The following is a 22039-nucleotide window of genomic DNA, read 5'->3' on the forward strand; positions in this document are numbered from 1 at the left end:
TTTCCTAAGCAGCAAGTTATGTGCCAGCTACTGACGGGACGGACGGACGGATGGGGACACACACACACACACACACACACACACACACACACACGTCTGGATCCCAGTCTCTGCTTTACCACTACATAGCTATGCAACCCGAGCAAGGTTCCAGCTTACACGAATGACTCAGAAGAAAATACGCATATATTTCTACACACACATACAGTCTGAAAAAGAAACAAAAGAATATTGATAAGCAAATAGGACAAAGCATAACAACTGAGAATCTGAGAAAAAAGGGAGTAGGAGTTCCTTGTACTATTCATGCAATTTCTATGCTAAGTTTAAAATCAAATCAAAATAAAAAGTTACAGAAAAACTCACAATGGTGGCGAAACAAAATCACATGACCTGCTTGGTAACATTAGCTGCTTAGGTTTAGAAACAGGGTATGTGAACGGTAGTCCGAGATTAGAAACTAAGAAAGTGATCAAAGAGGGGTCTGCCGGGGCACCGGGTGGCTCAGTTGGTTAAGCCTCCGACTTCGGCTCAGGTCCTGATCTCACAGTTCAGTTCGTGAGTTCGAGCCCCACGTCGGGCTCTGCGCTGACAGCTCGGAGCCTGGCGCCTGCTTCGGATCCTGTGTCTCCCTCTCTCTCTGCCCTTCCCCTGCTTGCATTCTCCCTCCCTCTCTCCCTCTCTCTCAAAAAATAAACATTAAAAATTTTTTAAATAAATGAAATAAACAAACAAAGAGGGGCGGGCAGCGGGAGAAAGAAGAAACAAGAGTGTTAAGACTGGGGCTGACCAAGCTGAAGACCCAGTGGCGGGGAGAGGAGGGCGGGAGGGGTGGGGCTGCAGCCACAAGACCCCGCGCCCAGATAGAGACCTCATCAGCTGTTTAAGAGATGCAAAGTCACCCCACAAGGCGCAGCCACTCCTCCCTCGGAACCGGAAGAGCCACCCGCACAAGTGCTGGTGACAGGGAAGACAAAACGAACCCTCACACGCACTGCTGCTGGGACTGTAAAAACTGTCGTTTCTTACAAAGTTAAACTTGCAGTTCTCTTATGACCTGCAATTCCCCTTCCAGGTTTCTGCCCAAGAGAAACAAAAATGTCTGCCATCCAAAAAGTTGTACAGAAATGTTCACAGCGGCAAGACGAGCCAAAAACTCATCATCGATCCAAATGTCCACGTTGGATCGTTGGCAACGATCCAAATGTCCACGAACCAGGACACAGATAAATAAATACAACGTGGCCGGTAGCTACACAATGAAAACTAACCAGCAATAAAAAAGGACAAGCCAAGAGCATTCAATGGGGGAAAGGGCAGTCTTCTCAAAAAAGGTGGTGGGAAAGCTGGATATCCACAAGCAAAGGAATGAGGTTTGACACTTACACCATGTACAAAGATTAACTGAAATGAGTCAAACACCTAAACGCATAAACTATAAAACTCCTACAAGAAAACACAGGGCACAAGAGTGGACACTGGATGTGGCAATGATTTCTTGGATTTGACACCGAAAACAAAGGTAACAACAGATAATCTGAGTATCATCAAAGTTAAAAACTTTTGTCCAAAGGACACAATCAACAGAGTAAAAATAAAAAGGCACCCCACAGAATGGGACAAAATATGTACAAATGTGATTACTGGATAAGGGATAAATATCCAGAATATATAAGGAACTCCTAAAAGAACTTGAATAGACACCTCCCCAAAGATGACATACTCATCTAGGCCAATACGCACGTGGAAAGATGCCCAGCATCACTGATGATTAGGAAACGCAAATCAAAACCACACTGAGATACCACTTCACGCCGTCTGGATGGCTATTTTCAAAAAGAGAAAAGTTTTGGTGAGGATGTGGAGAAATCAGAACCCTTGTGCGCCGGTGGTGGGAATGTAAAAAGGTACAGCCTCTGTCAAAGAGTGTGGCGGTTCCTCAGCAAGTTAAATCCAGAATTACTACATGACCCAGCCATCCCGCTTCTAGCATAGAAGCAAAAGCTGTGAAAGCAAAACCCGGAAATTATTTGATCACCAACGTTTACGGCAGCATTACAGAAACAACCCAAATGTCTGCGGACAGACATGGTGAGACAAAGTGTGATCTATACACTCACCGTGAAATATTATTCTGTCTTTAACAGCAGTGAAATTTTCGTATGTGCTACAAGATGAATGAACCTTGCAGATTGCATGCTAAGTGAAATAAGCCAGATACAAAAAGGACAAATTCTGTATGATTCCGCTTATACAAAGGACTTCAGGGTGCCTGGTTGGCTCAGTTGGTGGAGCATCCAACTCTTAATCTTGGAATCGTGAGTTCAAGCCCCACCTTGGGCACCGAGAAGAAAGAGAGAGAGAGAGAGAGAGAGAGAGAGAGAGAGAGAGAGAGAGAGAGAAGAAAAGAAAGAACTTCACAAATTCTCAGAGACACAAAGAAAATAGCAGTTTTGGGGAGCAGACGGTGAGCTGCTGTTAAATGGGCACAGAGTTTCAAGATGGAAAAAGTTCTGGAGACGCACAACAGTGATGGCTGCATACCAGCGTGCGTGCATTCACTTACAAGTGATTTAATGCATACATTTTATGCGTATTTTACCACAATAAAAAATAAGAAAAGAAAAAAGGACCAAGCTAATGGCAGCAGTCGAACTCAAAAGTCCACATTAAATTATGGGATTCCACGTACACGTTGGGAAAGAGCAAATCTACGGAAACAGACAGCAGGTATACTGGTTACCCAGGATCGGGATTGGGAACAGGACCCGTTTACAGACAGGCTTGAGGGATCTTTCTGGAGTGACAGACATGTTCTAAGTGGAGTGTGGTAGTAATCACACAACTGTGTGCATTTATCTAAAATTTCTGAATTGAACACTTATTAAATGGGTGAATTTTATGGCACGTAAATTATACCTCAATAAATAAAAACTTTATTTACCGAATTAGAACTTAAAAAAACGCACACGCCTTCTGGCGTGGGTGCAGATAAACTAGATTTGATACAAACTAACTCAGCTTTCTGGCGAGACTATACAGCAGTGCAGCTTTTCTCCAGAACAACAGGTTAAAAATGCTTCCAGTCTGACCCAAAATTCCACTTCTTTGGATTCATCCTAGGGACATAATCAGGCAGCACTGTTTCTAACAGGAAAAGTACTAATCGCAACGGGAAAAGAATAGGGGGCTGGCTCAAAAACCTCGGTGCTTCATTTAACAGGGCACAGGACAGCCGTGAACCGTGATGCCGTCACTAGACTTCTGCACGCAGGTTACCGCCCGGGCTGTCTCCTTTCACGTTACACCTTTAGCAACCGACACGCTACCTAAGCACGCAGCAGACGTTCGTGTTTCATGTGACTGAAGATTACAAGGAAAGAGTTCACAATATGAAATTGTGATTCCTCAAAAAATTAAAAAAACATTTGCACGTGCACAGGAAAAAAAGCCTAGAAAGATATAAAAGCAAAATATCAACCTTCATCTCTAGGTAGCGAGATTAGGAGAGAAAAATTTTTTAGCCTATCCGTTTTCTAAATTTTTACCAATTAACATGTATCACATTGCTCAACTGGAAAACAACTTCAGAGGTGGCGCCATCTCAGGCAATAAGGTGTAAGGCTTGGTCTATGCAGTGGGTTGCTAAAGGTTTATGGAGACAAGTCAAGAGTGTTTTAAAATTTTTATGTATTTATTCAACAAAAATTAAGCACTTCCTATGTGCCAGCCACTGTTTGGGGACCCGAGATATAGGAATAAATAAAACAAACCCAAATCCCCGCATTCACAGAAGTGGTGGAAGGTCACCTGGATGCTTGAACGAGACCAAGTAGAGCTGAACCCCGGTGCCAGGACCCCCCGTAAACACGAGGGTGATGCCCGCAAGACGACGGACCCGCAAGCTCACCGGGTTTTTGCCTGGAAGAGTAACAATCCGCCAACAGCAAAGGGAGCGAGTGAACACAGACCTCGCGCCCCTTTGAGCTGCTCGGCGTGGAGGACAGCGCCAGCAGCCACCAACTGCGAGAACCGGTGGCCTCTGGGGAGAGCCAATCTGCAGCGAGGGCAGGCGAGAACAAAACACTCGTGAGGAGTTAAAGATCCTGTCCCCCAGAAGAGAGCCGTGGGGCACGGGGCGGAGGACACGGCACTTGGCATGGGAGTAAGACGGCATGGCAGGAACTGACTGACCTCAAAGTTCTTCACCAAGTTTAGGCGGTCTTTGGCTGAGGAGGTATTCTGAAGGTCAACGATGCAAGAGGAACCGTGACGTGGTCCTCAGGTGCTGGGCCAGTATGTCTCATTTATCTCTGTGTCCCCAGAGTCTAAAAGAGAGCCACGTCTGTGGGCTAATACAATCAAAAACCCTCAATGATTTGCAGAGAGCACCCTTAAACTTCAAAACTCAACGCAGCTCAGTAACTTGTTCCAAAAAAAATACCTCTGCCTGACTTCGTAATTTCTTTCAAGGGAACTTGATCCTCGGCTTTGCCAACATGGCTTTTTAACTAACACCTTAGTGACTTCTGACCTCTCTTTCAAACGCAAACCAGTCAGGTCCTTACTATTTCACACCCCGACCTTTTATGCAATGACACCTGGTTGAAGCCCTCGTCCTTCCCGCTCCTCTGCCAGTTATGCCTCGATCATCATGATAAGTCTCACTGCATCTCCTGTCTTCTTCCAGTAGCTACGCGTGTGCCATTCTCGCTTCTGCTGCCCGTGTTACTAACCAGTGAACCTGACCTCTGGGTACCTTAAATGACGGAGACTTGAACAGACTTTATTAAAGAGGGGCAGGGTGACCTCAGTTCAAACCGCAGTGGATTCCTGCTAGCTGTGTAACCTTGAACCCCTTACTGCCACCACTTTACTGCCGAAGCAAGCCCTAAGGCGAAGGCACGTGACCAGACCACTCTCCAGCTCGATAATCCATGGCTCCCCATCACCAACAGAACAGGCTCTGCTGGGCTCTTTCGCACCCATCTCTGCTTCATGGGGGTCTTGAAGCTCTCAGCTTCTCTGCTGTTAATTACCCTCTTGCACACGCTTTGCTCCCCAGCTACAAGGCCTACCCTATCCCATCCCTTGCACGCACTCTGGTTAACTTTTAGTATCTTCTTAACCTTAGTACAAGCACTTTTTCCCGTGTAAGGTCTGTCATTCTCTGCTCCTATTAAAACCTGATGTCGTTTCTCTTCATATCACTAAACATTTTAATCCTTTGTGTGTGTTTCCCCAAGAGATCATAAGTTCCTGGCATAGCACCCAGTAGGCGCTAAAGAAATCTGGGGGATACTGATCAAATATTTGTCAATGTGGGTACCACCACCAACAGCTCACAGGGCTAGAAATTTACAAATGACTAACTATGTAAAGAAGAAAACACGGTGCTCAGTACACCACCATTTTTATCTGCACCAGATCCACGTCAGAAGTTTTTGTAAAGGAAGATTAAGGAAGGTAGAGTGACTCATTAATAAGTTTGTACAAAAAAATTCTGATTTTTAGCTCACAGGAAACCAAAGAACCAGAAGACGTGAACTCCTCAGAAGGCAGGGAGAAGGCATGGTCCCGTTCTTACAAAGACCCTTGAGAGCTGGGACCCGACCAACGCCACCATCTGACACTCACTGGGACAGGAAGGAGCACTCCCTTTCACCTCTCCCAGGCAGTCATCTGAAAGTGACCCTGAGATCACAAACCCAAGGCTCACAAAGATTAGTAAAAAGTGACTCAGATAATTAACTCAAAACCATCCTGGCAGTCTCCCCACCTCGACTATCTTTTCCTCTCCAAGTAGATCTGAATGGCGAGATCACGCGCTGGTGTCAGACTTCCCAAATTGAACGTAGGCTCTGCCACTTAATCAGCTGTTTGACTTTTTAAGTGGCCTGCACTCTTTACACCTCTGTATCATCATCTGTGAAACGGACAATAACAACACTCAGTTCATGATTCTGTTGTGAAGACTTGAAAAGTTCCTGTGGGAACAAAGGGAAACTTCCTTAAGCTGATGAAGAATCTCTATAAAAATCGTACAGGTAACACCACACTTGATGTGATCCCACAAAGACCAGAAACAAGGCAAGTTGTGTCCCCTCTCGCCACTCCTTTTCAACATGGTGCTGAAGGTGCTAGCTAATGCAATAAGACAAGAGAAGGAAATAGAAGGTATGCAGATTACAAAGGAGGAAATAAAATTGCCTTTGTTCACAGATAGCGTGATTGCCTTTGCAGAAACTCTGAATCAACAACAAAAAACTTCTGAAACTAGTAAGTGATTACAGCAAAGCTGCAAGAGTAAGGTTAATATAAAAAGCCAACTGCTTTCCTATACACCACCAAAGCGGAATTTGAAATTAAAAATATAATACCATTTACATTAGCATCCAAAAAGTGGCATACTTGGATAGAATAAGACAAAATACGTATAAAATCTATGGGAGAGAAACTGCAAAACTCTGATAACAAAATCAAAGAAGAACTAAATAAATGGAGAGATAGTCCACGTTCATGGGCAGGAAGACTCAGTATTGTCCAGAGGTCAGTTCTTCCGAAAATTGATCTATAGATGCAATGAAATCCCAACCAAAATCCCAGCTAGTTACTCTGTGGCTATCAACAAACCGATTCTCAAGTTTATATACGGAGGCAAAAGACTTATAACAGCCAATACAGGGGTGCCTGAGTGGCTCAGTCAGTTGAGCCTTGACTCTTTGATTCTGGCTCAGGTCACGATCATACGGTTCATCGGATCTAGCCCTGTGTCGGGCTCCGAGCTGACGGCGCAAAGCCTGCCTGGGATTCTCTCTCTCCCCCTCTCTGACTCTCCCCCACTTGTGCACACTCTCTTTTTTTAATGTTTATTTATTTTTGAAAGAGAGGGAGGGAGACCCAGAATCCAAAGCAGATTCCAAGCTCCAAGCTGTCAGCACAGAGCTGGATGCAGGCCGCAAACTCACGAACCATAAGATCATGACCTGAGCTGAAGTCGGACCCTCAACCGACTGAGCCACCCAGGCGCCCCTCTCTCTGAATAAATAAATAAAATAAAGTCATTAAAAAAAATAGCCAATACAATGCTGAAGGAGAACAGAGTTGAAGGGCTGATACTGCTCAACTTCAAGATTTAGTATGAAGTTACAGTAATCAAGACATGTCGTATTAGTGAAAGAACAAATAAATAGATCACTAGAACAGAACAGAGAACCCAGCAAAGGTGCATATAAATATGGCCAACTGATCTTTTTACAAAGGAGTGAAGGCAACACGATGAAGCAAAGACGGTCTTTTCAACAGATGATCCTGGAATAACTAGACTTCCACATGCAAAAAAAAAATGAATCTAGACACACGCTTTACAACCCTTCCATAAAACAAATACAAAATGCATCACAGATCTACACGTAAAACCCAAAACTATAAAACTCCTAGAAGATAACAAAGGAGAAAATCAAGTTGACCTTGGGAATGGCAATTACTGTTTAGATGCAACACCAAGGCCATGATCCTTGGAAGAGAGAATCGGTAAGATGGACATCATTAAAATTAAAAACTCCTACTCCGAGAAAGACAATGTCCAGAGAATGAGTAGACAAGCCACAGACTGTAGGAAAATATTTACAAAAGACACATCTGATAAAGAACTGATTCAAAATATACAAAACTTGGGGCACCTGGGTGGCTCAGTCAGCTGAGCGTCTGACTTTGGCTCAGGTCATGATCTCACAGTCCGTGGGTTCGAGCCCCACATCCGGCTCTGTGCTGACAGCTCGGAGCCTGGAGCCTGCTTCCGATTCTGCGTCTCCCTCTCTCTCTGCCCCTCCCCTGCTCGTGCTCTGTCTCTCTCTCTCTCTCTCTCTCTCTCTCTGTCAAAAATACATAAGCATTTAAAAATTTTTTTTTTTTAATTATACAAAACTCTAAAAAGTGGGCCAAAGACCTTAACAGACAGCTCACCAAAGACACGGCAAGAAAGCGTATAAAAAGACATTTCACGTCATACATCAGGGAAATACAAATACAATGAGACAGCCCTACCCACCCATGAGAATGGCAAAAATCTGGAACACTGACAACACAAAATGCCGGCAAGGATGTGGAGCAACCGGAACTCTCAACCCTCACTGATGGCAATGCAAAATGATACAGCCGCTTTGGAAGATAGGACGGTGGTTTCTTACAATACTAACTACTTCCTTTACAATCCAGCAACAACAGTCTTTGTATTTAACCAAAGGTGAACATGGGAGTTTTACGGCAGCTTTATTCCAGCTGTTAAAACTCTGAAGCAACTAAGATGTAGGTAAATGGGTTAATAAACTGCGGTCCATCCACACGATGGAATATTATTCAGGGCTAAAAAGAAATGAGCTATCAAGCCATGCAAAGACGTGGGGTAAACCGAAATGCCTATGACTGAGTGAAAAAAAACAATCTGAAAATACTACATACTGTGTGATTTCAACTATATGACATCTTAAAAAAGGCAAATCTGTGGAGATCATAAAAAGATCAGTGGTTGTCAGGGGCTGAGGAGGAGAGGATACGGATGAACAGAAGGACTACAGAAGATATTTAAGGCAGTGAAATACTCTGTATACTAACACACACACATCTCATCATGTTTGCCCAAACCTGCAGAATGTACACTACCAAGACTGAAGCCTGATGGGCTTTGGGTGGTTATGACGCATCAATGTAGATTCATCAACTGCTTAAATCTTTTTTTTAATGTTTATTTAGTTTTGAGGGAGACAGAGACAGAATGTGAGGGGGTTAGGGGCAGAGAGAGGGAGACACAGAATCTCAAACGGGCTCCAGGCTCTGAGCTGTCAGCACAGAGCCCGACGTGGGGCTCGAACTCACGAGGTGTGAGATCACGACCTAAGCCAAAGGCAGACGCTCAACCAACTGAGCCACCCAGGCGCCCCTGGATTCATCAACTGTAACAAATGTACCACTCTGGGGAGATATTGGTAGGGTGGCGGGGGGGGGGGGGAGGGGGGGGACGCGGAGGACATGCCTATGTGAGGACACAGCAGGTATATGAGAAGTATCTGTACCTTAATTTGGCTGGGAACTGAAAATTCCTCTAAAAACATTAAATCTTCAGGGCGCCTGGGTGGCTCAGTCAGTTAAGCATCTGACTCTTGATATTGGCTCAGGTCATGATCTCTCGGTTCGTGAGATGGCACCCCAAGTCAGGCTCTGTGCTGACAGCGTGGAGCCTGCTTGGGATTCTCTCTCCTCCTTTCTCCACCCCTGCCCCTCCCCTGCTCTCTTTCTCTCAAAATAAACAAACATTTAAAAAATTACCTCTTTAAAAGAAAAAGCTGATGTGTCTGATAACCTGTTGGAAAGGAGATGTGATTTTTCCGACCCCTCCCCCCCACCCGACACTGCTGTCACCACTTCTCTGCACAGAAGCCTTCACTACCTCACCGCGGCTCAGCTGCACCAACCCCACAACCAGAGTGCTGTCCACACCTCTGCACTACCCCAAGAACCCAGGAAGGTGGAGCTCACTGGACAAGCAGGAAATTATACCCGCTGAACCAGGAAACCTTTGGTGGAAGTCGTCTAAGAGTCTCTGTTCCTCTCTGCTTTACCAGTTCAGCGTTGTTCCTTTTCAGATTAGAGAAGAAAGCTTTTGCTCTACATTCAAAATAAAATAAGTAAATAAACGAACAAATAAATAAATAAAAAGGTGGGGGAGGGGGCTCAGTCGGTTAAGCACTGGACTCTTGGTTTAGGTTCGGGCTGTGATCTCACTGTTCCTTAGTTCGAGCCCCACATCCGACTCTGCACTGACAGCCTGCTTGGTATTCTCTCTCTCCCTCTCTCTGTCCCTCTCAGACACTAGCCTCAGTATACACAGCTTGGCAAGAATTTGCTTAGTGAAGCTATTATTTTAGGCGATTAAATAATCTGTCAAGAATAATTTTTCCCACTCAAAATGATTCTATTTCATAAAGTTGCATAGCGACTGAGATTTGATATTCATTGAGAAAAGAGATACATCAAGGGCGCCTGTGTGGCTCAGTCGGTTAAGCATCTAACTTCGGCTCAGGTCACGACCTTGCAGTTTGTGATTTCGAGCCCCGCATCAGGCTCTGTGCTGACAGTTTGGAGCCTGGAGCCTGCTTTGGATTCTGTCTCCCTCTCTCTCTGCCCCTCCCCCATTCGCACTGTGTTCTCTCTCTCTCTCTCTCAAAAACAAAAGGTTAAAAAAATTCACAAAAGAGATACATATTATACATTTTAAGCCATTACCTAAAAAATTAAGAAAAATTGTTATGTATTCTATTCAGCAAAACTAAGTTCTACGTTTTCAAATTATGTTATTATTTAATCGTTACAATAGGTAACACTTAAAATCTATTAAGTAAACTATTAGCTTGCATGTTTATTATTTAAGAAAACAGCAAAAGATTATTTTGGATATTAAAATATGGCAAATTAAAACTTCTGAGAGTGGTATGGAATTTCCTGCCTCTAAAATATCTTAATGGCAGAAACAACACAACACAAAACAACCCACAAAAACTTCTGCTTTTATAATGGACAACTATGAATTTTAATTAAAAGTTTATAATTACATCAAGCCCCAACTACAGTTAGAGATTCGATCCGTTCAGAAACGGAGTATTTACCTACATTTCTAAAGTCCTACCCATTTGACCTTTTTCTTTCAACACCAGGTTGCTTTCAAAGCTACAGATGAAAAGGCACTTTTTTTTTTAATTGAATAAAAGTCCTCTTGCCTTAAAACATGTTGGAGGGGGTGGTAGAGATAAATAGAATGAAGGAAAATATTTGAAATGAAAATGATTCGAAATCAACTAGGTCTCAGTTTACCTCAATTCTCTTTCTAGGTCAAATTAGCTGCAGTATTTAACTGTTTTGAGGCCGTAACATCGGATGTGACACCTACTAGTCGGTGGCTTACTGGACCTGTGTTCACAAGTGGATGCTTCCTTCACCGGGTTGCGGAAATGAACAAGGTCTACATCGACAGCGATTTAAGGAGGTCGTTAGCGTTCCCAACAGCTCGGATAAGGTGCTGTTGCACTTGGCCTCATCTTCCTCTGACACAGCTTGGTCCCAAGCTTTTATTACATGTGAGGATTTCAATGGCTTTGAAATTCAAAACCAGCTGCTTTTGGAAAACTACCTGTATCTTTCGTATGCCTCGTTCTTTTATCTTCTTCTATCCTGGGGATGCTAAAGTGTCATATCTTTTTTGGAGCGTTCAAAAAAATTGTCAAAAATGTTTTTTTGAAAACCCTTAAAGCACTTTTAGACTCAGGCAACTGGTTTTGAGATGCCCTGGAAGGGGGAACTCCAAGTCGTTGGTGAGAGCACAAAATGAAGCGGCTGGGAAAGAAGGGGATGGAGAAGCAGGGGCCGGCTTGGGAAGGCTTGGCGGTCGAGAGAAAGGACTCTGGTCTGGCAAACCGGAGTTCAAAGTGTGCCAGCCGCCCACCAGCAGAGTCAACCTCGGACAAACACAAGTTAGCCTTTGCAAACTGTCTCACGTGTTGAATGAAGGTAACGCCACGTCTCCGAGTCGTTTGGGGACTACCTCAGAGAATGCTGAGCGCAGAATCAACCGATATTATTATTCACCGGAGGCAGTTCACGAAGTTCAAAGAGCTAGGAGGACCACTAAAGAATTCTGAGAGGAGAAAACGGGGAAGAACGTACAGCAGAGCCGGAACTGGATGAAGATTAGGGAAGAGCCGGCTTTAGCGATGTAAATGAGAAGCCTCCGCGTGGCCTGAGCAAAGACAGTGAAGAGAAACCGTGGGCGGACTGAAATACAACGGATTTCAAACTGATAGGAGGGGCACCCGGCTGGCTCCCCTGCGGAGCCAGCCTCTCTAGATCTCTGAGTCCTGAGTTCAAGCCCCATGACGGGCGTAGAGATTACTTAAAAAAAAAAAATCTTTAAGAATAAATAAATGTATAAAACTGATAGGAAGTCAGGGCTCACTGGGGGTGAAGGAGAAGGAAGAATCAAAACAAAACCCAGCTTTTTTGCATACCATCCACCCTCTGGGACAGGGGGGAAGGGAGGGTTGTAAGATACTGCTGGGAGAGCTACAAAAAGCAGAAAGCAGCTAAAATGTAGGCTTGCCGAGTTTCATCTAGTTTTGGAAGACACATTTGTGAGCCGGATGAATACGGGTTTCAAGTGCAACCAAAAAATCTGGATTTGAGATACAGATCTTGGGACCGTTACTATATACAGTACAGGCGGTTAACTGAAGCTATGGTCCTGGAGGTCACCCAAGAAGTATAGCCTGGGAAGAATGTTAAGGTCAGAATCCTATTAAATTTTAGTATTTAATGGCTATAAAGAAGAAACATTTGCAAAAGGCAGAGATCGCAAACAGAAGCTAAGGCAATAATATCACTACACTCATGGGAAGAGTTTCAAGAAGGAAAAAGTTGTTAATGGTGCTAAATTTTATTGAGTAATTAAATACACACTCCACAAAAATCCACTGGTGGGGGAGGAAGGTGCTTATATCAGGGACAAAATATAAAAGGTATAAAGAAAGATAGATCTGCTCCTTTTTGCCAAAAAGTTTCAAGTTCATTTTTTCTAATGACATCCAAACACAAAAATTCAGATTTAGTCCAACAGGTTCACAGATACATCAGTTAATAAGCACTTGCTGCAAAGTTATCAAGAAACAATTACTTCCTAAAACATTGACCCATTTTTTATAAAAAAGCCATAGAGGAAAACGCTGCAAAACTGCCACGTCCCCCATCACACAGAACAGGGAGGCCTTGTAGATGGATATAAGCCACTGGTTCTAGGTTCTTTCAAGTTTTACCAACTTACTGCCTATTAACATTGTTTCCTTGCGTCAGCAGAGGGAAAAAAAAAAATGCTGCATTCCCCCTGAATGGAGACTAACAATAGAAACTCTGAATGCAGTTATTAACCCCTCTAGATCACTTTCTTCCCCAACTGTTAAGGAATAAAATGGAGCTATCACTATTCTTATCTTGCCTCAACATTAGATCCTTTAAAGTTTTCTTCTCCCTCCAGGAAACTGGCTTCTACCTGTGAATGAAACCAATATACCGATGATCATCTGCCTCTCTGCCACGCATCTACCGTACTGGCCTCGGCCTGACACAACCAGGGAGGAGCAGACTTTTAGTATATTGGTTTCAGACCAAGAATAAAAAATATCCGTGATCTAAGTATTTAAGCACTAACACAAACTTTAAATATTCAAGGGAAGCCCAAACAGTGGTTCTGCTCATGAGGTATTTATCTGTGTAAACTCTGACACGTCCACAAAATCTAAATGCGTAGAAAAATGCATTTCGTGGTAATTCTTTCACTAATTAAAACCGATGACTGAAGTTTTTTTCTTTTACTCAACTGTTAGGGAAACCCAAGTGTCTGGAAAACTGAAAACTCTTTACCCGTAACAAACAAAATGACACATTAAAAAAAGTTTTCCCCCCGAAACAAACACGATGACCAACACAGCGACATCAGACTAGCTCTGGAAGTTGGAGAGGCGATGTTATTGGCAGCTGAGACAGAAACTCACAGAAAATGAGTTAAATTATTTAAACTGCAGCTGAACTAGACTAAGATTATATACGTGGTCAACTACTGTCGCGTCAGGGAGTGACAGCCTGCCTCCCATTTATCAATTAACTCAGTGTTTTTAGTTGTCTTGAGTTTTGCTGTCAAACAACTTTTCCACTTTAACCCAGAACATCGGTTAGCAAGTTCATAACCCCAACAGTCGCGGCCTCCCCGCTGCATACACACGGGCTGCCCAGGGCACAAGATCAGCAGTTGGTGCCCAACAAAGAGGGCTCTCGAAGACAGACGGGACCGGGGTCGAGAACGGCTGCGTGCGCACAGTCCTGGCATCGAACTGAAAAGCTACGAGACACCGGAAAGGCGCTCGCATGCCATCTCAGGCTGCACACCGACACGCGCCAGCTCCGTTTCTCTAGCCTCCCGGCAACCCGGAGGTGCACAGGCAGCGACAAAGGCTGTCCGCACCTGTGCAGAGGCAGGGGTGTGGGCGGCCCCCCAGCAGCCCCTCCGCAATGTCTGCGTACAGCTCCCGGGGGGAGAGCACCTCTTCTGCGTGCGCTTAGGGGACAGAGCGCCCACTGCAAGACCTGTGTCAACGGCAGCCTGGTACTCACTGGCAGCGACACGCACGATACCCCACGACGATGTGACTGTTCACTTACGCAGGAAAAAACGTGCCCAGTTTTCTTCAGCTCATTTCAACGTCCAGACAGTGGATTTAGAGTCATCTACAACTTGGAAAATGGGACTTAAAGTAGGTTATCAGCTTAGGCAAAAGCTAATCACCGAACCAGAGAGCTTCAGAGGGGCACCCTAGCAGAGCGTTTAAGGGGCATTTCCCACTGGAGACATCGTGAGGCACATCCCGCCGGTGGCGGCATGAACTGGCACCACCTGCGTGTAGAAAGCAACGCGGCCACTGAAGTGTTCGTCGTGTCCTTCCACCTAGGTAAACCCGCCGGGGATTCTTCCAAAGGAAAGATAATCTTGGGGTGGGACGGGGAAAGAGGACACCTTTTGAAACGTACCAACAGAAGTCTGTTTAAGGCAGCACTGTTCCAAACGGTGAAAAAGTGGGAACGGTCTGCATGCAGTACAGGCAAAGGACTGGGTAAATTAAGGTCCCACTAAGCCCACAGAACGATAAAATTAAAATAGCTTTACCGCATGGTACAGCTTCGTGAAAGAGAATGTAAAGCCGCACTAACTGACCATGGTGGGGAAAGCCCAAGAACCCGGTGAAGCACACAAGAGGGAAACAGTAACAGCGCCACACAAGGCTCCGACGGGCGTTGTGGGCGACTTCTTCCGATTTTGCCATCCTTGTTCTGGGACGGCTGAAGCGATGCCAGAACAGGCAAGCACTGATTCAAAAAGCTTTGCGGGACCGAAGGTGCAGCGAGGTCCTGCAAACGCAGTTAATTACGCTGGCCGCAACGCTGAGCGACGCTGAGCCGGCTCGGCTGGGCTCCGCTCGGGCACTCGGCCGGCGATTATTCAAGTTCACTTTTACTCCCCGATTTCTAGATCAAAGGGCAGCAAGGTAAAGAAAACACTCCGGTACCCAAACCGCTGTAGTTATTTACCAGTAAAAAAGCGTCGACAGACTCGCAGGTACTTTTTACAAAGTTTTGATCGCCTACTGTGGCCTTCGAAACTATCAATGCATCCATTTCCTGTTTCGAAAGGGCGTTTCTTACCTCTACCCTTCAAAGAAAGGAAGTTTGAATGAAGGAGAAGGCAGTTTTACCTCGTTCTACACGGAATGCACTCGAGGAGCTTTTGAAAAGCAAAATCACGAGCCCACTAAATCTCCAAACTTACGCTACCCTGAAGGCGGCGGGGGAGAGGGCGCCCCGGGGGCAAAGAAGGAACGCAAAGGGCTGGCACTTCAGTCCCTTGGACACCAGAAACGTGCGCGCACCGCAGGAGCCTCTCCCGGCACTCAGCACCCCAAGTTTACGGAAAACGACCCACCACACACCTCAAGATGTCATTTATAAAGCCGACAAGCGACTGCTCCCACGTCCAGCCCCAGAGAAAGCCTGTCGCCGGAGAGGACTTCGATCCCCACGATCTCAGTGACACTCGATTTCTGAACTGAAGATCACGATAAAACAAAGTCAAGTTTGATTCTCTCAACACCTATTTCCTGTGCAAACAGCCCTTTTGTTCTGCTTCCCTGCTTGATTTTAATGTTCGGTTTGCGTCAGAAAACAGCCACAGTGACAAAACCTAGCATACACAGCAGCACACAGGAGCAAGAGCGTAAAATAAAGGGTTATTAAAAGATCGGAACAGAAATCCTACCCACAAAACCTGCACAATTTTCTGTTTGCTTCCCCTCAGATTAACTTCACTTGAAGCTGTGCTCCGCCGCAACCAAGCCTGAGCCGCAAGCTCCTCCTCCTGCGCGGCTACTGGCCGAGGGCGGGACGCCCCGCCCCGCTGGCCAGGCCCGTCGCTGTGATTGGAGGCGGCGCACATCCGTCATCTTAAAGAACTTTTCCTTGCTAGCAGGTTCGGCCGCACACACTAAGACCCCCTGATAAGCTGGTTTCTTAAAGGAACAGGAGGTCGTGTTTCAGTTTTCCCATCACATCCTGTTTGCTTACTCTTTTGTCTGGGCAAAAAAATAAATACTCTACGTAACGGCAACGAAAACCTGACAGAAGCAGCTTTAATTTGCAGTTCAGTGACCAACTGTTTAAAATGCAATGCTTTTAGCCTAAATCATGTTGTATTTCTACAGAGCCACGAAGGTAAAGTTACACTTTACAAGACAGACTCCTTTTTCAATAGAGTTCGCATTTTGCCTGAATTGTTTAAAGTGGCAACAGAAAATCCACTGCAAAATTTTGCTAAAAGGAACAAAACAGTGTTTCCTCTGGGACTTAAAAATGCGACGATTTCAGGCATGGAAAATATACAGCACTAAAATCCTAGCTGCAAAATATTTCTAAGTTACCAAATTCACTGATACTATGTTCTCAGCATCACAACAAAGTAAAAATTTTGGTGACATCAAACCCTGACATCTCTACTTAAAAGGGAAGGGAAACACGGAGGCAGAAACACTATTTCCGTATTAGCAGGGTTAGCGGTCTGACCTGAGCACTCTGCCAGGGCCAACACGGAGCCACTGCAAGCCGACATCCACAAAAGGGAAAGGCAACCTGCTCCAAAGACATGTCCACATACAAAGTTCAGGAAGACTGAAGTTGCCTTATACTTAAAATTACGGTTGCCTTTTTAAAAAAGGTAGACCAAACTTTGCAGCCCACTGGAGCATTCGTTCACTTAAGGGGGCAAGGGCGCGCCGAGGTGCAGCCAAAGGTAGGGTATATTCGCCCCGGAAAATGCGAAGTCACATTAGTGTTACCTCCAGAGACTCTACAGTCTCTACATAAGCACTCGGATTTTTCAACAAACAAAAAGACCGACCGTGACTCTATACATTACTAAGTGTGCTATATTTTACTATCTTTACTTAAGTTAGAACTGCTTATGTTTTAGTTCCTTGGCCCATCAACCATTACTGTCACTAATCCTTACCTGACCGAATAGCATCATTCAACTTGTTCAGTGAAGTGTAATTTTCACCTCTACCAAAAATTTTAGCTGATTTATGAGAAAAACCAAAAGAGTAAGGCAAATTCAAGTGGTTCTTCTTAAAAATACTTTCAGTAAGTTTCCACAACAATTTTTTAAGTTAAACGTACGGTTTACAAAGCTCAGAATCTTGCAAGCGTCATTCCTCACACAAAACCCATATACTACAACACAAAGCCAACAAACTTGTTTTGAATACAAAGAGAAGTCTGTATGAAACTGAAAATGCACATAATTGCAACTAGACATGAATATGGAATAATACCCTGCAGAAGCCCAAACAGCTGCATCATCTATTATGCCTTTTAAGTGGACAAATTGAAAGAGCCAATTCACAGAGGCCTAGTCCCAAGATCCTTTGCAAGGATTCACTGCTGTGAATGCTCAGTACTTCACGAGTCAAGTTCAGGTTTTCTTCCCACTGTGTGGACACTCTTGCAAAAGAACACTGGAAGCAGAAGAGGTACAGGAGCAGGTACGGAAAGGGTACATAAATTGAGTTACAGCATAAAACCTGGAAAAGAAAACGTTTTAGATGGCCACAGTTTGATAGGGTTATAGAAAAAGATGGCAAACATTTAAATCTTAAAATGTGGCAAGCATAAAATTAGTACACAGTTACAGGAACCAAAAAACCTTTGCTCTGACATCAATTTTTCACTTCAGAGTTAATTATTTGTATAAAATAGGCACCTATCACATACACTAAAATAATACCGGGACCCCTCTCGATCTGTAACCAATAAAGAGATACGGACTTAGTTATGCCGGATTGTTCGAAGATCTCTAGGACCCACTTGGAAGAACTTCATGGTGACAAATACCACTTTAGGTGGCTCACAGTTTAAAAATACGAGGATTTTGTTCCATTTCTCAATCAGTAGAAGAAAACAGCAAAACTAGGTAAAAGGAAAGCAGTACCACGACCGAGATTATTTGAAAACAGTATCGCTTCATAGGAACAAGAGGCCAGCGAAAGCTCCAAGGCTCCCTGATTGCATGTGACAATACCACGTTCTGAACACTGAGTGTTCAAAGGATACACAGTATATTCTTGGTGGGGGAGGAGCTCAGAAGCTTCCCCAAACCTATTAACCGACCAGAGTGTAGAAGATAACAAGCCAGAACAACCTGGTCCCATCTCGCTTTAAAAACACCCTCCCTAAAGAGGAAGGGCCCACATTAACTTTTGGTCTGGTACAGGGCAGGATAGGGTGAAAGCTTTCTTAGTATCTTAAAGGGCTTCGAATAGCTCAAACTATTCCTCTTACAACAGAAATTAATCCTCGGCATGATCCCTGGACACCAACAGGTGGGTTTATGCAGTAGTTGATAAAAGGGCCAGCTTGACATTCTCAGAGCATGACCGGGTCACTAAAGATATGGTCGGAAAACCACTATCGAATGGGGGAAAAATATATACACGTATACTTAAAGAAGTATTTCCCTGACAAATATGCACTGCTTGCAAAGGTGAGGCCCGTATTTGAGTTTCCAACTCCTGATGTGTGTCTTCCGTCCATTAGAGGAAAACGACAAAAGGTGAGCCCTGGCAGCAAGGGAGTGGTGAAGGCCCCTTCAGCAAACTACTAATCTCAAAGGGAACATTAAGGGTAGAAAAGCACAAAACAAGCTGAGGTGTCTTTCTAGAAGACAATAAATTGCCTTGCTTTAAATCTAATGGGATAAACAAGGTCACCAATAAATGTAAACGAAAAAGGAACAGGGATCACAGTATCAGGACCTAAGTATAAATAAAGGAAGAAGCAATCACACTACTCAACTCTTAAGACGGAATAACTGTAACGTTTCGTGTGCCAAATAACATGCCACAGACGATCGAAGGAAACTGCTAGACACAGAAAAATGATGGAAAACAGACTGGCCGACTTGTAGGTTCCCTCTCTCCTTAGCAGCCTAAGCTAGAAAAAAATAAAAGATAAAAAGATAAATGATCCACACTAATTATTTAATGAGATTAATTTTTATATAGTTGTCAAAAAAAAAGCTGTTTTTTTACAACAGGCATGGAAAAAAAATTTTTTTTTTTAATTTTTTTTTTTTTTTTAACGTTTATTTATTTTTTGGGGGACAGAGAGAGACAGAGCATGAACGGGGGAGGGGCAGAGAGAGAGGGAGACACAGAATCGGAAACAGGCTCCAGGCTCCGAGCCATCAGCCCCAGAGCCCGACGCGGGGCTCGAACTCACGGACCGCGAGATCGGGACCTGGCTGAAGCCGGACGCTTAACCGACTGCGCCACCCAGGCGCCCCCAAAATTTTTAAAATTATACTCACAGACAGCTAACAATTTTGAAATGCACAAGGTGAACAGGTAACATCCTCGGGTGACTATAAAGTAATGTTCAAAGTCAATACGAAGGTTATTAACTCATCAAACATTCTGAACCCCTACTACACACTGGGCACCACGAGCTGCTGTGGACGCCACCACAAACTGTCCCGCCCCTGGAGAGGCTCAGGGTCCAGAGTCAGCTCTGTTGTCCAACAGGGATGTGACAGGAGCCACAGCAATTTTCGGCTTTCCGGGAGTCACGTTAAGACGTTAAAATAGTTCAATTAACTGTCGTCATGTATTTTACTTAACACAAACCACATGAAATGGCATTACTTCGATAAGTAATCATTTTTAAAACTGAGGTTGCCTTTTTCTTTTTTTGTACTGCAAATCAAGTTCACATTTCATACTTACAGACCAACTCGGACTTGCCATATTTCAACAACCAGTAGCTACTTAAATTTCTGTCTCTGCTGTCCACACTAGCCACGTGTGCCTGCGAGGCAACTGGTATGTTACTAGTAGACTGAGGAACTGAATGTTTACTATTACTTAATTGTACTTAATTTAAATAGCCACAAGTGGCTATGTACCAGATTGGAAACAACAGCTCCAGCGGGAGAAACAGACACGAAATAAGACAAATCACACACACTTAATGAATTGCCAATTATTACAAATGTTTGCAGAGGAAATGTCCGATATGAAATGAGTAAATACAGCCAGCGGAAGGACTACACCTCTTTTGGCACCTTTAAGGAAGGAGCTTCAAGGAACTCACAATTAAGCAAAAAGGCACAGCCTATGCAAAGGTCTTGAGTGGAGGAAAACTGAAAACACGGTAGAAATCATGAAGGAGAGAAGCAAGGGGTGAGATAATCTAACTTGTAGGAGGAGGCTGACTCGGGTCCCAGAAAGCAGACAGGACAGGAAGGCGGGGAGCGGAAGCAGCCCTGTCTAGGACACAATGTGAGTCCCCCTAAGTAGCCCCCGGCAGCCCCACTGCCCGCTCAGCAAACTGCAGTCATGCCAACCTTCCGTCAAACCCTAATCAGGTCAAGCTCTGCGGCCCTCCTTGGGCCAGCGGCTCTCTGTGCTTGGAAGCCTCCCCCAGCTCTTTCTGGATCTTAGAACTCTGCGTCACAGTTCCGAATTCTCCACGGCACAAGCTTTGGGCTCAAAACTATTTATTTACAAGGCCACTCTTACCAGACAATTTTGCCAGAGACATTCAGTGTGCCGCCGTTATTGTTATTATATTATTATTTTCATGTTCTGGAAGATTGGGGAAGCTAAAGAAAACTCCCCAAACAAACCTTGGTACCACATCGGGCTTAAATGTGACATCCTCACAAACACGTTCTCAGGACATCCAATTAGCACCTTCCAATCTCTATCAGCACACCCAATTTCTTTCCTTCCTAGTACTTGCCAAAGTCCAAAAATTCTTTATTCATTGGTTTGTCGACAGCCTCGCTTTCCCAAAGACCGTGAACTCTGAAAGCAGAGGCCCCGGACAGTTCACGGCGGCAGCCTCAGTACCACGCACCCCCCACCCCACCCCACCCCACCCCACCCCACCCCACCCCACCCCCAGCACGGAGCACCTGCCAGGAAGACTGGTAAGTAAATACTTCTATCTGTCACGTGTCAGGATGTAAGGATCACAGCTAAAGCCCTGCTCAAAGGAGAATTTAACAGCATTAAACTTTTTTATTATTACACAACACAAACCATTAAGCGTAGAAATAGATTTTACGTTTTTAACGTAAAAATTCAACCCCCCCTCAAAAAGTGAAGACCCTGAGGAATCAACTAAAAATCCCAAGGACAAAGCAACAGCCAAAAACTGGGGGAGGAAAAGGGAGGGAGACTTACAGCAACAAAATAAAAATACATTATTATGCCCAATTACTAAAACAATGCGTGCCAGTATCAAGTCCTTCATATTAAACAGAAGCTAAAAAGAAGCAAGTATATATATATATATATATATATATATGCTTTCAGTATACGATAAAAGCTTTATTTCAAGGCAACAAGAAAAAGATTTTTGTTAATGGGGCTAAAACAACTAATTATCGAGGAAAAATAAGGGAGGTTATTTCACTTCACATATTACGTCAAAACAAGCCCCGGGTGAATAGAGAGAGGTAGATGTGAAAATGAAACCACAAAAGAACTAGAAGAAAACAGTTATCTGGACAAGAGAATCCATTAAGTACAAAAGTAAAGGAGAAGCCATAAAATTTCTTAAAAGGTAAAAACTCAAGTTTAAAAAAAAACACAAAACACCGTAAGCAAATAGAAGGGAAATGAAGAACCAGGGAAAAGAAGTTCAGCGTGTGACAAAACGCTGCTATCCTAAATCTATAAAAGAATAAAAAGGCATCGCAAGGATAGAACACCACCCCAAATGAGTAAAAGACAAATTAGACGAAACAATACCCACCACTCCATTCACCATCATAATTAATCTAAGAAGTACATCATGAATCTTATGAAAAGGGAAGGCACGAAAGAAAATCAAGTGT

General features: G+C 44.1%; 1 protein-coding gene across 5 annotated transcripts in view; it reads right to left on the bottom strand.

Moving 5' to 3' along the window:
* The window catches only part of ZFAND6 (zinc finger AN1-type containing 6), a 73614-nt gene that overhangs the window by 47661 nt on the left and 3914 nt on the right, over positions 1-22039 (bottom strand). The window contains exon 2 of one of the 5 annotated variants that reach the window (XM_047846678.1): positions 19037-19128. The exons of 3 other annotated variants lie outside the window; for them this stretch is intronic. The gene's annotated coding sequence lies outside the window, so the exon portion shown is untranslated. Of the gene's footprint in view, positions 1-15904; positions 16002-19036; positions 19129-22039 lie in introns of those variants that run through there. One more of the 5 variants, XM_047846677.1, reaches the window with a different exon arrangement.

Source organism: Prionailurus viverrinus, unplaced genomic scaffold (assembly GCF_022837055.1).
Source record: "Prionailurus viverrinus isolate Anna unplaced genomic scaffold, UM_Priviv_1.0 scaffold_40, whole genome shotgun sequence".
NCBI classification, from domain to species: domain Eukaryota; kingdom Metazoa; phylum Chordata; class Mammalia; order Carnivora; family Felidae; genus Prionailurus; species Prionailurus viverrinus.